Raw genomic sequence first — 12,312 nt, forward strand, 5'->3', positions numbered from 1 at the left:
ACAGAGAATCGTTGTTCACTGAGGTCGTATTGAAGTGCTGCTTCAAAACATGGGCACAGCAGGGAGGCCGCGTCACACTTTTAATTAATTTTCAGGCACTCCGGATGTGATTTCAACATTGAAACTGTGGGAACTTATTGTCCACGAGTTGTACTAACAAGTAAAAAATAAATTGAAAATCGGTCCGGCACACAGTTTTAATCTGCCAGCAAGTTTCATATCAGCGCACAATCCGCTGTAGGTGAAAATTTCATTCTAGAAATTGAAAATTGACATTTTTGGTCAATTTCATCAACTTACCCCCTTAAGCTGATGTTTCCATTTTCAAGTCTGTTAGTGATTAGTCATTGTACAGTGAAACAGAGATTGATTCTACCCTGCCAGGGGAAAAAACAAAAATAGTAGCACAGCTGGAAAAATGATGTCAATTTTGATCCGATGTTGGCATATGCCACCTGGGCAATAGTAGATGTACTGATAATGGCTTTAATATCATCTTCCAACAGATAATGTAGTGGCATAGCTACCATAGTGTCATCTGTGTCTACGCTTTAATTGGCAATACTCACATCCAGAAATCTCAGTGTGGTGCGAATGTGAAAAACAACAGGCAGCCAAGCCACAGAGATGGACCCACACTTCCTACAGTCAACTGAGCGAGTTTGAAAGGGGACAAATTGTGGCCTTCCAAGTGGAAGGATGGTCCTTTCAGACAATTGCCAATCAGGTTGGACATGTTACATTAGTTGTGAAATGATGCTGGCATCAGTGGTCACATGAACATTCTCATGCCCATAGAAGAGGTTCTGGATGTCCACACTCCACAGATGCTCATCAGGACTGGATATTGTAAGGGCAGCAGTGGCAGATCATACAGCTACCATAGCACAGATAAGAGGGCTTGTGAGCTCAGACATGTCAATGAGACCTGTTGTGAACTGGTTACTAACAGAGGAACTATGGCATGCACATCTCTAGCCCATCTTCCACTCATGCCACAGCACTGATTTGCATGGCTCGACTGGAATGGCATACCATGGTCTCTAGCAATGAAAGCATATTCTGCCTGCATGCAAGTGATGACCATTTGTGCTTACAACATAGATCAGGTAAGCACTGTCTCATAGAGTGCATTCGTCCAAGACACACTGGCACCACCACAAGCCGTGTGGTCTTGGTTATAATGAGCTACAACTCTCGTTCATCTTTGGTGTTTCTGGCTGGGACACTAACAAACACTCAGTACCTGCAAAATGTTCGACCCATTCTTCCACCAGGAAGGTGTGTTGTTCCAACAGGATAATACTCGCCCACACACTGCCTGTGAAACTCAGTGTGCTTTGCAAGATGTGCAGCAACTTCCCTGGCCAGCATGATCTTCAGACTTTTCTCCAGTCAAGCACATGTGGGATATGAAGGAATGAGAAATGACGTGTGATTCGAGAACCAACAACTCTTACTGTACTATATGAACAGGTTGAGCGGGTGTGGCATAACATATTCCAGGACAGTATTCACCATGTGTATGATTGACTGGATGCCAGAGTCAGCGCTTTCATTGCTGCCCATGGAGACTGCACCATGTACTAATATGGATGTTTCAGCATTTATCAATACCTGGTACCTCAGGATTGCTTGTGCTATTAATCTGTAAATGTAATCATTTCATGTTCTCTATGTGCGCGCTGTTGCAACAGTTTATCTTGAGTGAATTGGAAATCTCTAAAATGGTGTACTATTTTTTCCCCAGCAGTGTGTAACAGGTGAATACAGAATCGGCCTAGTTGGGTGCCAAAATGTAGCAGGACAGGGATAGCTGTGGGCAAACTGGAGTTAACATGAGCAGTTCTTACTTGTTGGAAGGGGTTCATGTCTTCCAGTGGGCATGGTAAGATCCGTAGATGTTTTGGGAGATGGAAGACCTGTGGTGAAACAGTAGACGAACCAGCAATGGACATATACACAGTCCTTCATTCCACCATTCAACTTGATTCTTCCATGAATATGAACAAGTCTTTAATTCTTCCACGTGGCTAATACAGTCTTTCAAGTCATTACCTTCTTCTTCACATAATATGCCATACTGAGCGGCAGGCATAGTCACGGACAGTGGTGCCGAGAGTGGAGTTGTTTACTCAGTCAAGTGCCATCCTGGTACACTGCCTCAGTGATTGTGGTGCAGACACTTCACAAGTATTCATACAACTGCAGTGTGGAGCAAGGCCAGCCAGCAGTGTCTTCTGTCTTTCTAGGAGGCTCCAGCTCATGCAAGCACTCATTCTGTCAGCCATGGAGCAGGAGATTTTATTACACGGATTGTGCGTACAGGTGCATGTTTGTCATAGAGGGCAGTGAGTTTATCACCAAGTTCATTAATTTTGCCATCGCAAGTTCATTAATTTTGCCATCAATTGTGGGTTCTCTGGTTATTTGATGCCATGAGATTTCTGAGCAATTGGCTGTTAGAGCGTCAAGGTCAATATGTTTCATGTTCCTACAAGTTATGTAACCCAATTTGATCCTTGGGGGCTGCACAGAGTAGGCCAGGAATATTACATCATGTGGTGAGAGGCCTGGGGCCGAAATTTGACCAACATCTCTTACTTTGTCAGTCTGTTTCACGCGATTACGTCTATAAGAGTATGACTGTGCGCCATGCGGTGTGTAGGTTGTAATGGAAGAATGTTCATGCTATTGCAATTAAACAATCTTCTTAGGTTTACTGCAGAGGAAGTGTCTCTTAGCAGGTCTATATTCAAGTCACCCTTACAATGACATCTTCGTATTGACACTGAAGTGAATGTAATTCCGACTGAAAGGAACTCATTGAGCTTATTTTTGGCGGCTTGTACACGACACCAGTCAAGAACTTCGGACTTTGTATATTTATTTCAGTGAACATGAATTCAGCCTCTTTTTTTTTCAGCAAGGTTTGACATATATAAGACTTTCGCTTTGAGATCTGTTCGTATATACACGCCGACCTCGCCATCTCGCTTTTTTGATCTGTCTGCCCTAAGAAATGTGTACCCTGGGAGATGAATAGATGTAGAGAATATGTGTGGTTTTAACCACGTTTCGGATAAGAGGATTACGTGGTAGTTTAGTTGGTTGAAGAGGAGGCTAAGTTCGTAATGTGCAGGTAAAGACTGGATGTTGCAGTGTGCTACTAAAAGCTCTGATGCGTTCCGCTGGGCAGCCTGGAGTGGGGTGACAGACTGGTTTGTCCCTTTGTTAGGCACTACCTGCTGCAAGGGGCACTGGCCGCTGGTTCCGCGAAGTGACATAACACAGGGGTGTCCGAGATTTTGCGCGCCCTATTTGTGACTCCGCGAGTGCCGAAAGAAAGGCAATCGCAAGAGATTTCCTGAGGTTGCAGGGTATAGAAAATGGAGTAGTGGTATTCGGTGCAACAAGAATATGACTAAGGCAAGACTTAAGGGGTGATTACAATTTAGTTATTGCAACCAGACCTTTGCTAACATCCTCTACACGAGTTGACCACATTGAGACCTGGAAATGGTTCATGAAATGCAAGATAGAACTTAGCAATAAAATGAAAGAATACAGTAATACCGCGGATTTACGCGGTAGTTGGGACCGAGCAATATTCGCGTGGGCCAGATTTGTGCAACAAATTATTTTCGATTGGGACCAGAGACTAAAGAAAACAATGCAGCTTAGAAGAAGATGTTTAATAAAATGTTCAACAATACAAAAATTATATTACAGTACACTATTATGCATTGCAATGGTATAAATCAAAGTTATTGTGACAGAAGTTTTCATAAAATCTAACAATGTCATCTGATGAGTCAATTTTTTTCTTCTCATGCAAAATTTTGTCATAGTATGATAATAAAATTTTCATTCCCTGTTTTGTAGCAGAAATGCACATTTCACTGGAGTCTATTTTGTTCTAAAATTTGTAACCCTTTTGCAACTGAAATGAGGCCTTCTGTTTACAACCATGATTGACCTTCTGGTTGAAGTGGATCTGCAGAATCAAGTTGTTCAGTTTTGCTCTTGCTCAAGCATTTCTATAAATCATCGCCATCGACCTCTAAATTTGTCTGGCAATATCAATCCCTTCTTCAATCACATTATCAATTTGATCAGGATCTGGTGCGTATTCAAGTTTTTTTTTTTTGTGATGTTTCATAACAAGGCTGTCCAGTAATTCTCATGGCATCTAAAACATTGAATTGCTTCCAAAAGTCTTTAACAGAGAGCTCATTGTTTTGTCTCATAGCTTCATATAGATGCACAAACAACTGTCTCATATAATAAGATTTAAATGTTTAATGACACCCTGGGACCATCAGTTGAAGCAAGCTGGTTGTATCCAGTGGCAAAAATACAATTTTCACATGTGGATTGAAATTAATTAGGGTAACAGGAGGATGAGCTGGGCCACTGTCGATTAAATAGCACTTTAAATGAGATTTGTTTTAATTGGCAATAACATTCGACTTCAGATGTGAAGCGATAAGCAAATCAATCCTCAAAAAAAGAAGCTGTCACCAAACTATAGCTTTCAACTTACAAACCAGGAGCAACCTATCTTTAGATGTGTTTTTTAAAGCTCATAGGTTTCCTGAGTAATAAATTAAGAAAAGTTTCAATTTACAATCACCAACTGCCTTCACACCAAGCATCACTCTCAGTCAATCTTTGGTGGCTTTCAAGCACGGAAAGGTTCTTTCTTCATGTGCAATAAAAGTTCTTTTTGGCATCTTCTTACAGAACAGAGCAGTTTCATCTACATTGAATATGGTTTGGCTAGTATAGCCACCTTCTTCTAGCCAAAGAAGCCATGGATTACTCAAGGAATAGGGGTATCTTGTAAAACAAAAAGAAAACTATATCTGTCAATCTGAAACATTTGCAATGTTGATGCTATAGCACATTATAAGAAATACTGCAAAATATTAAAGACTGTAATACGGATGTCAAAGCAAATATATTACAAGGAAAAGATAGCCATATCAGATAACAAAATAAAGACAATATGGGATATAGTGAAGGAGGAGACCGGTAGAACCAGACATGAAGAGGAACAAATAGCATTAAGAGTAAATGATACATTGGTGACAGATGTGTATAGTGTTGCAGAACTTTTTAACAAACATTTTATAACTGTTAGTGAAAAGATGGGGTTGTCAGGTTCGGTAGATGCTGCTATGGATTACCGTAGACCAGACATTTCAAGTAACTTCCATAATATGAATCTGACCCTCACTACCCCAACAGAAATAATGTCCATCATAAAATCTTTAAAATCAAAAACATCTAGTCGGTATGATGAAATATCAACAAAGTTAATTAAAGAATGTGATTCTGAGCTAAGTAACATATTAAGCTATCTGTGTAACCAGTCGTTTATCAGCGGAATATTTCCTGAATGGCTGAAATATGCTGAAGTTAAGCCACTGTTTAACAAGGGAGATAAAGAAATAGCATCAAATTTCTGTCCAATTTCACTGTTGCCAGCATTCTCAAAAATTTTCGAAAAAGTAATGTACAGTCGTCTTTATAATCATCTTATCTCAAATAACATACTGTCAAAGTCACAGTTTGGATTTCTAAAAGGTTCTGATATTGAGAAGGCTATCTTCACTTACAGTGAAAATGTGCTTAATTCATTAGACAAAAAATTGCAGGCAACTGGTATATTTTGTGATCTGTCAAAGGCATTTGACTGTGTAAATCACAATATCCTTTTAAGTAAACTAGAATATTATAGTGTAACAGGAAATGCTGCAAAATGGTTCAAATCTTATATCTCTGGCAGGAAACAAAGGGTGTTATTAGGAAAGAGACATGTATCAAGCTATCAGGCATCATCCAACTGGGAACTAATTACATGTGGGGTCCCACAAGGTTCCATTTTGGGGCCCTTACTTTTTCTTGTGTATATCAATGACCTTTCATCAGTAACATTACCAGATGCCAAGTTTGTTTTTTTTGCCGATGATACAAACATTGCAATAAATAGCAAATCAAGTGTAGTCTTAGAAAGATCAGCCAATAAAATATTTGTGGACATTAATCACTGGTTCCTAGCCAATTCTTTGTCACTAAACTTTGAAAAAACACACTACATGCAGTTCAGAACTTGTAAGGGGTGTCCCAAGAGTATATGTCTCACATACGATGACAAGAAGATAGAAGAAGTGGACAGTGTTAAATTCTTGGGATTACAGCTTGATAATAAATTCAACTGGGAGGAGCACACCACAGAACTGCTGAAGCGTCTTAACAAATCTCTGTTTGCAATGCGAATTTTGTCAGACATAGGGGATATAAAAATGAAAAAGCTGGCATACTATGCTTACTTTCATTCCATAATGTCATATGGGATTATTTTTTGGGGTAATTCATCAAGCCAAGCTAAAGTTTTCCGGGCACAAAAACGTGCAGTAAGAATTATATGTGGTGTGAACTCAAGAACATCCTGCAGAAGCCTGTTTAGGGAACTAGGGATACTAACTACAGCTTCCCAATATATTTATTCCTTAATGAAATTTGTCATTAAAAATATATCACTTTTTCAAACCAACAGCTCAATTCATGGAATCAATACTAGAAATAAGAATAATCTTCACAAGGATTTAAAGTCACTTAGTCTTGTACAAAAAGGTGTGCATTATTCAGGAACACACATTTTCAATAACTTGCCAGCAGCCATAAAAAGCTTAACAACCAATGAAATTCAGTTTAAGAGAAGCCTAAAGGATTTATTGGTGGCCAACTCCTTCTACTCCATTGATGAATTTCTTAATAAAACCAACTGATTTGTATATAAGTACAACATAACTTCTGCACAATTTCAGTGCAGTAATGTGTTCACTGAAAATTTGTGTGTCTGTGTGTGTGTGTGTGTGTGTGTGTGTGTGTGTGTGTGTGTGTGTGTGTAAGTATAATCTAACTGCTGCACCATTTCAGTGCAGTAATGTGTTCATTGTAAATAAGTATTACAGTAGTTGTATTACATGTTTATTACCTTATAAATAAATAAAAAACTTTTTTATTTTAAATTCAGTGCATTGGTATTTGTAAAATGACTCTTAGTGTTCATTAAAAAATGACGATCATTCCACTTGGGACCTGTGGAATGGTACATTAGCTTATTTGTTTTAGTTGTAAATATTTGTCATGTATTGTTGTTTTTCTGACGTGTTCCACATCCTGGAGGACCTCCTCACTACGGATCAATTGGAATGAAAGTAAATCTAATCTAATCTAATTGCCTTGAGTTTCTCAGGATAGAGCAATGCAGTCTCTCTATCAGTGGTTGGTTGGAGTTAAAGGGACCAAACAGCGAGATCATCAGTCCCTTCATCCTATATGTTTCTTCAGAGGAAGGATACAAAAGGCAAATCATGGGACACCTGATTGTAACCAAAACGCAGTAAGACAGATATGGAAGTAAGGACAGGTAGGAAAGGAGTGAGAGGGGGTTAATATGGTGAGCTGCCCTGCCCAGAATGCAGTTGGAGGTCTCAAGGGCACGGCATGCAGTGGAAGGTGCACCCTCTGCATCAAACCAGTACTGCCTCGCCCTCTGTTACCCTAAGAAAATGAGCAGCACAGACAAGATGATAAATTTTTGGGAAAGACAAAACATTAAAAACAGCAAATGTAAAAGAATAAAGAGAATAAAAAAGTGGAAAGAGTAGCAGGAGACAGGCTGGACCATCAAACATGGGCCGCCATGTGTCCCCTTGGCCAGAGCAGGCGATGGTGCCCCTCAGACCTCTCAGGCAGTCAATGAGGCCAAACTGCCCTACCTCAAAGAGACAAGTAGAAACAACCTTCACAGGTGAAACATCAAACTAGGTTAGCCACTTTGGTGTTGGCTGCTAGCACCGGAGGTAGCATGTCAGGAAGTTATGATATGGCCGCAAAGAGCCAAATTTGGGCAGTCAAGTAGGATGCGGATCACTGTCAGGTGAACAGCACATCGACAGTAAGGTGAGTCCTTCCATCTGAGAATGTGGCCATGGGTCAGCTAAGTGTAGCTAATGCATAGCCGACAAAGGGCAGTTCCCTGTGAGAAGCGTGAAGGGAAGACTGCCACATGGTTGCAGTCTCCTTTATTGTCCTCAGTTTGCTTGGGGAGTCCAAGGCAGACCATTCCAAATTCCAGACATCCAACAGTTGATGGCATAGGGTCGAGCAAAGGTTCAGTTCTGGGTCACCCTGGTAGCCAACCAGTCAGCATGTTCATTCCCTGAGATGTAAAACAAAGACGACTGGCTGTCCAGCTTGATGGAAGGCAGAAAGAAGATCCTGGATAGTCATGACAAATGGGTGACAGTGACAAGGGTAGCAATGGTCTACAGCCTGAAGGCTGGATGGGGAGTCACTGCACAACAGAAGCATCTTGCCGCTTCAAGAATTAGCATGGCTAAGGGCTCATTTGATGGCCATCAATTCAGCAGTGAAGACACTATATTCATTTGGCTGTAAGTGTAGATCACTGCACCTTGCATGAGTGCATGCAAAACCAGTTTGTCCATTAGCCATTGAGCTGTCGGTGCATACCACTTCTAAACCTGGAAATGCATCAAGAACAGCCAGGAACAGGCAGTGAGAAACCATGGGGTCAACTGAATCTGCCCAAAAGATAAATCAAGACAGATCTGAGGTCGGATTACATACTATAGGGGCATGCATGATTGCTACCTGACAAGAAGTGACAGTGGCAGAAGTTGGAGTTGAGAGCAGAGTCACTACTATCGATCTGCAGTTGTGACCCCAGTTCTGGGTCTTTGTTGTGGGAGGTGGATCTCCCTTCTGAGGGGGGGGGGGGGGGGGGGGAGCATGGTAGCTTTGAACATTTATAGCACAAGTGAGTAGCTGTTGGCACCTGATCTGTAATGGAAGGGCTCCAGTCTACATGAGTAGGCTGTTCACAGGGCTAGTTCGAAAGGCTCCTGTATCAAGTCCAACTTCATAGTGGTTCATCGGGGGTCCAGTGACTGCAGTTTTGAGGGTGATACTGAACCATGTGCTAGACTCCCACAGCCAAGACAGGACAACACCAGGGCTTTGTAGAATGTATAAGGGTAGTGTGGTCTGGACCTCAGCTGGTGTTACTGAGGCAACAAAGGGTATTTAGGTGTACCCAGCACTTTTGCTTAAGTTGGCATAGATGGGGAAGGCAAATCAACCAGGTATTGAAGACCAGTCCCAAAAATGATGTCTCCACCACACTGACAAACAGTTCGTCAACATAAAGTTCTGGTTGTGGACGAACGGTACAGTGTTGACAGAAGTACATGATGTGAGTCTTGGTTTCTGAAAAATGAAAGGCATGGGTGACGGCCTATGACAGCACCATTCAAACGGCAGTCAGCATTCAGCAACATGTTCACTAGAGGAGCAATAGTAAAAGCAAAAATCGTCAGAATACAAAGAGGGTGATACTGAAACCCCCCCAGCTGCTGCTGCTAGACCATTAATGGCCACCAGCAAGAAAAAGGCATTCAATACAGAGTCCTGTGGGACTCCATTCTCTTGGGTATGGGGGGTGGGGTCACAGTGGGAAGCACAACTTGAATCAGGAAAGTACAGTGCGACAAGAAGTTCTGGACAAAAATTGGAAGCAGCCTCTGGAGACCTCACTCATGTAAGGCAACGAGGATGGATGTTGCCAGGTGATGTCATATGCCTTTTGTAGGTTGAGTAAGAAAGCAATAATGTCCTGATATTGGACAAAAGCAGTCTGGATTGTGGAGTGCAGACTTCGGACAAACCAAATTATCAGCAGTGGAATGGCCTTGGCAAAAACTGTCCTCGAATGGAGGTGGAAGATCCCGAGACTGAAGGAGCCAGTGCAGCAGCCAGCTCACCATGGGTTTGAGCAACTTACAGAGAACATTTGTGAGACCAATTGGGCAATATGTGTCCATCTCTAGGGGATGCTTATCCGGTTTCAGCACTGGGACGATGATGCTTTCTTGTCATTGAGATGGAACTCACAATACAGTCTCAGGTGTTTCACCATCAGAAGGGAGATAAACATTACAGACAGTAAAATATTAAAATGCCCTTACCCGAACAGCCACTGTCTCCAAAGTTTTATTGAGAGGCAGACGTTTGCTATATAGTCTCCAGATCGTGTGCAAAATCCACCCAACACCCTGTCATAGTTCGACAATTCTTAAAATATCCGCGCTAGACACAGTGGGCAGAGGTCCATGTTGCTGGAAACCTGGTTTCCTGAAGGGCAATGCAGAAAGCAGGGGAGGAACTTAAGAGACGTTGTAGCTCAGCCAGGTGGTGGAGAAACTTCTACAATTCCACTGGAGAATCATGCTGTCGGTGTACTGTGAGAGTGTGGAAGGATAAAGGAGGGAGGTCATGCCCCAGGGTCACCTGCTGCCTTCAGTTGAGAGTTTATGGTATCAACACACACAAGTTCTGAGACACACTGTGTGGTGCAATCTGGAGCCTCAGGAGCCACCAGGATCACTGCCTCAGCCACAGAAGCAGAATGTGTGGGATTCGGAGGCATGGGGACCCCCATTCTCTCCATCTTGGAAGACTTCTTTTTTATTTTCCTTCTCCTTTGGGGGTTTAGATGGCTGGGAGAGCTTTCCTGAATAAGTTTCAGGGACTGAGGGAGATCATAAAGCCCTACAACCAGCAGCCTATGGCTCTTTCATCCATTGGCTTGTTGGTTGGGTTGATTTGGGGAAAGAGACCAAACAGTGATGTCATCGGTCTCATTGGATTAGGGAAGTAAGGGGAAGGAAGTTAGCCATGCCCTGGCAAAGGAACCATCCCGGCATTTGCCTGAAGCAATTTAGGGAAATCACAAAAAACCTAATTCAAGATGGCCAGATGCAGGATTGAACCGTCATCCTCCTGAATGCGAGTCCAGCATGCTAACCCCTGCACACTGGCTGGTATCCAGTTGCAGACCCACAGAAACCTTGGAGGCGAGTGTCCTGAGGGACCCCTTCATGGCATAAGAAGTCAGATGAGGGTTGTGTGTCTATAGACGGGAGATGGGGATCAATGTCCCCAGCAGGTGGTGAGCCATCACTCCGAAAGTGGGTGTGGGTGAAGCAGCAGGAAGGGAGCCCCCAACCGATCCTGAGGGCCTGCTTGTAGGTGGCATAATGGGTGAGAATTGATGTGTCATAGCTGTAGCATGTCATTGTTGTGCATGCAGGATGTAGATGTCTACTTTTTGTTGACCATTTGGTAAATTAGTTTGTCCAGTCTTATATTCCTGTCTTTTTCTCTCTCTCTGAAAGGATGTGCAGTCTGATGAGTAGGGAAAAAGGTACTCTTTACTATATAAAGATGGGGGAAGGGCCATAGTGAATGTTTGCGTACAATGGTCATCCATAGTCCCAACAGACTGGGCTAGCATTGCAATGCAAAAACATCTGCCCATATCTCAGGCATATGAAGCACCACATGGGGGGAGGGGGATAACTTACAGTTTCACATCGCATCTGTGTAGCATCATCTTGACCATTTTGGACAACAAATTGCTCTCTAAGGCCAGGATGAAGACCCCAGTAGCATTCCTATTGTCCTTTGCCCCCCCCCCCCCCCACCCTCCGGACATGACAAACTAAGTGTATACCCCATTGCTCCAGGTTGGCACGTAGCTCATCAGACTGTGAGAGGAAGTCACAACCAAAAGTGATGTCTTGAACTATATTTAGACTGTTATGGGGTGTGATAGCCACCATAATGTCACCCAGCTAGTCGAAAGTAAGCAACACATATAACTGGGCAGGGGACGCTGTTTTAATCCAAAGTGACCCACTCTTCATTTTTGAGACAGCTGCAGCTTCCCCAAACTTACCTTCTATATTTCTCTACAAAGAATAAAGGTTTGTGGCCAACAAAGAATCCCCATGTCCTTGAACAAACCAAATATTGGTTGGAGTATTTCTTTGTTTATCACTTTAGCCCTATGTTCCTCCCACAGCGTAGCCAGGGACGGAAATATTTTGGGGTTGTACCTCTGTGTGGCATTAAGGTAATACCATCAGAGGCCTTGGACAGCGACCACTGTTTGCTGGCAATGAACCTGAGAAGGACTAAGGATAATGAAGGGACAGAAAACCAAGAAAGACATAAGGGTATGCAAGTTGAAGGAGGAAGAAAGCAGTACCTACAAGTAGTAAAGGAAAGCATCCCAAAGGATGAACCAAAAACAGTAGATGAGGAATGTGATAGGTTCAAGGGAACATCAGGCAAGCTAGAAACAAGCAAAAAGAGTGGTGGCAGAGGAAAGAAGAAAGTGAATGGAACAGTGGACCAGAATAATGGAGGAGG

This window comes from Schistocerca cancellata, chromosome 5, assembly GCF_023864275.1.
Source record: "Schistocerca cancellata isolate TAMUIC-IGC-003103 chromosome 5, iqSchCanc2.1, whole genome shotgun sequence".
Lineage (NCBI taxonomy): Eukaryota > Metazoa > Arthropoda > Insecta > Orthoptera > Acrididae > Schistocerca > Schistocerca cancellata.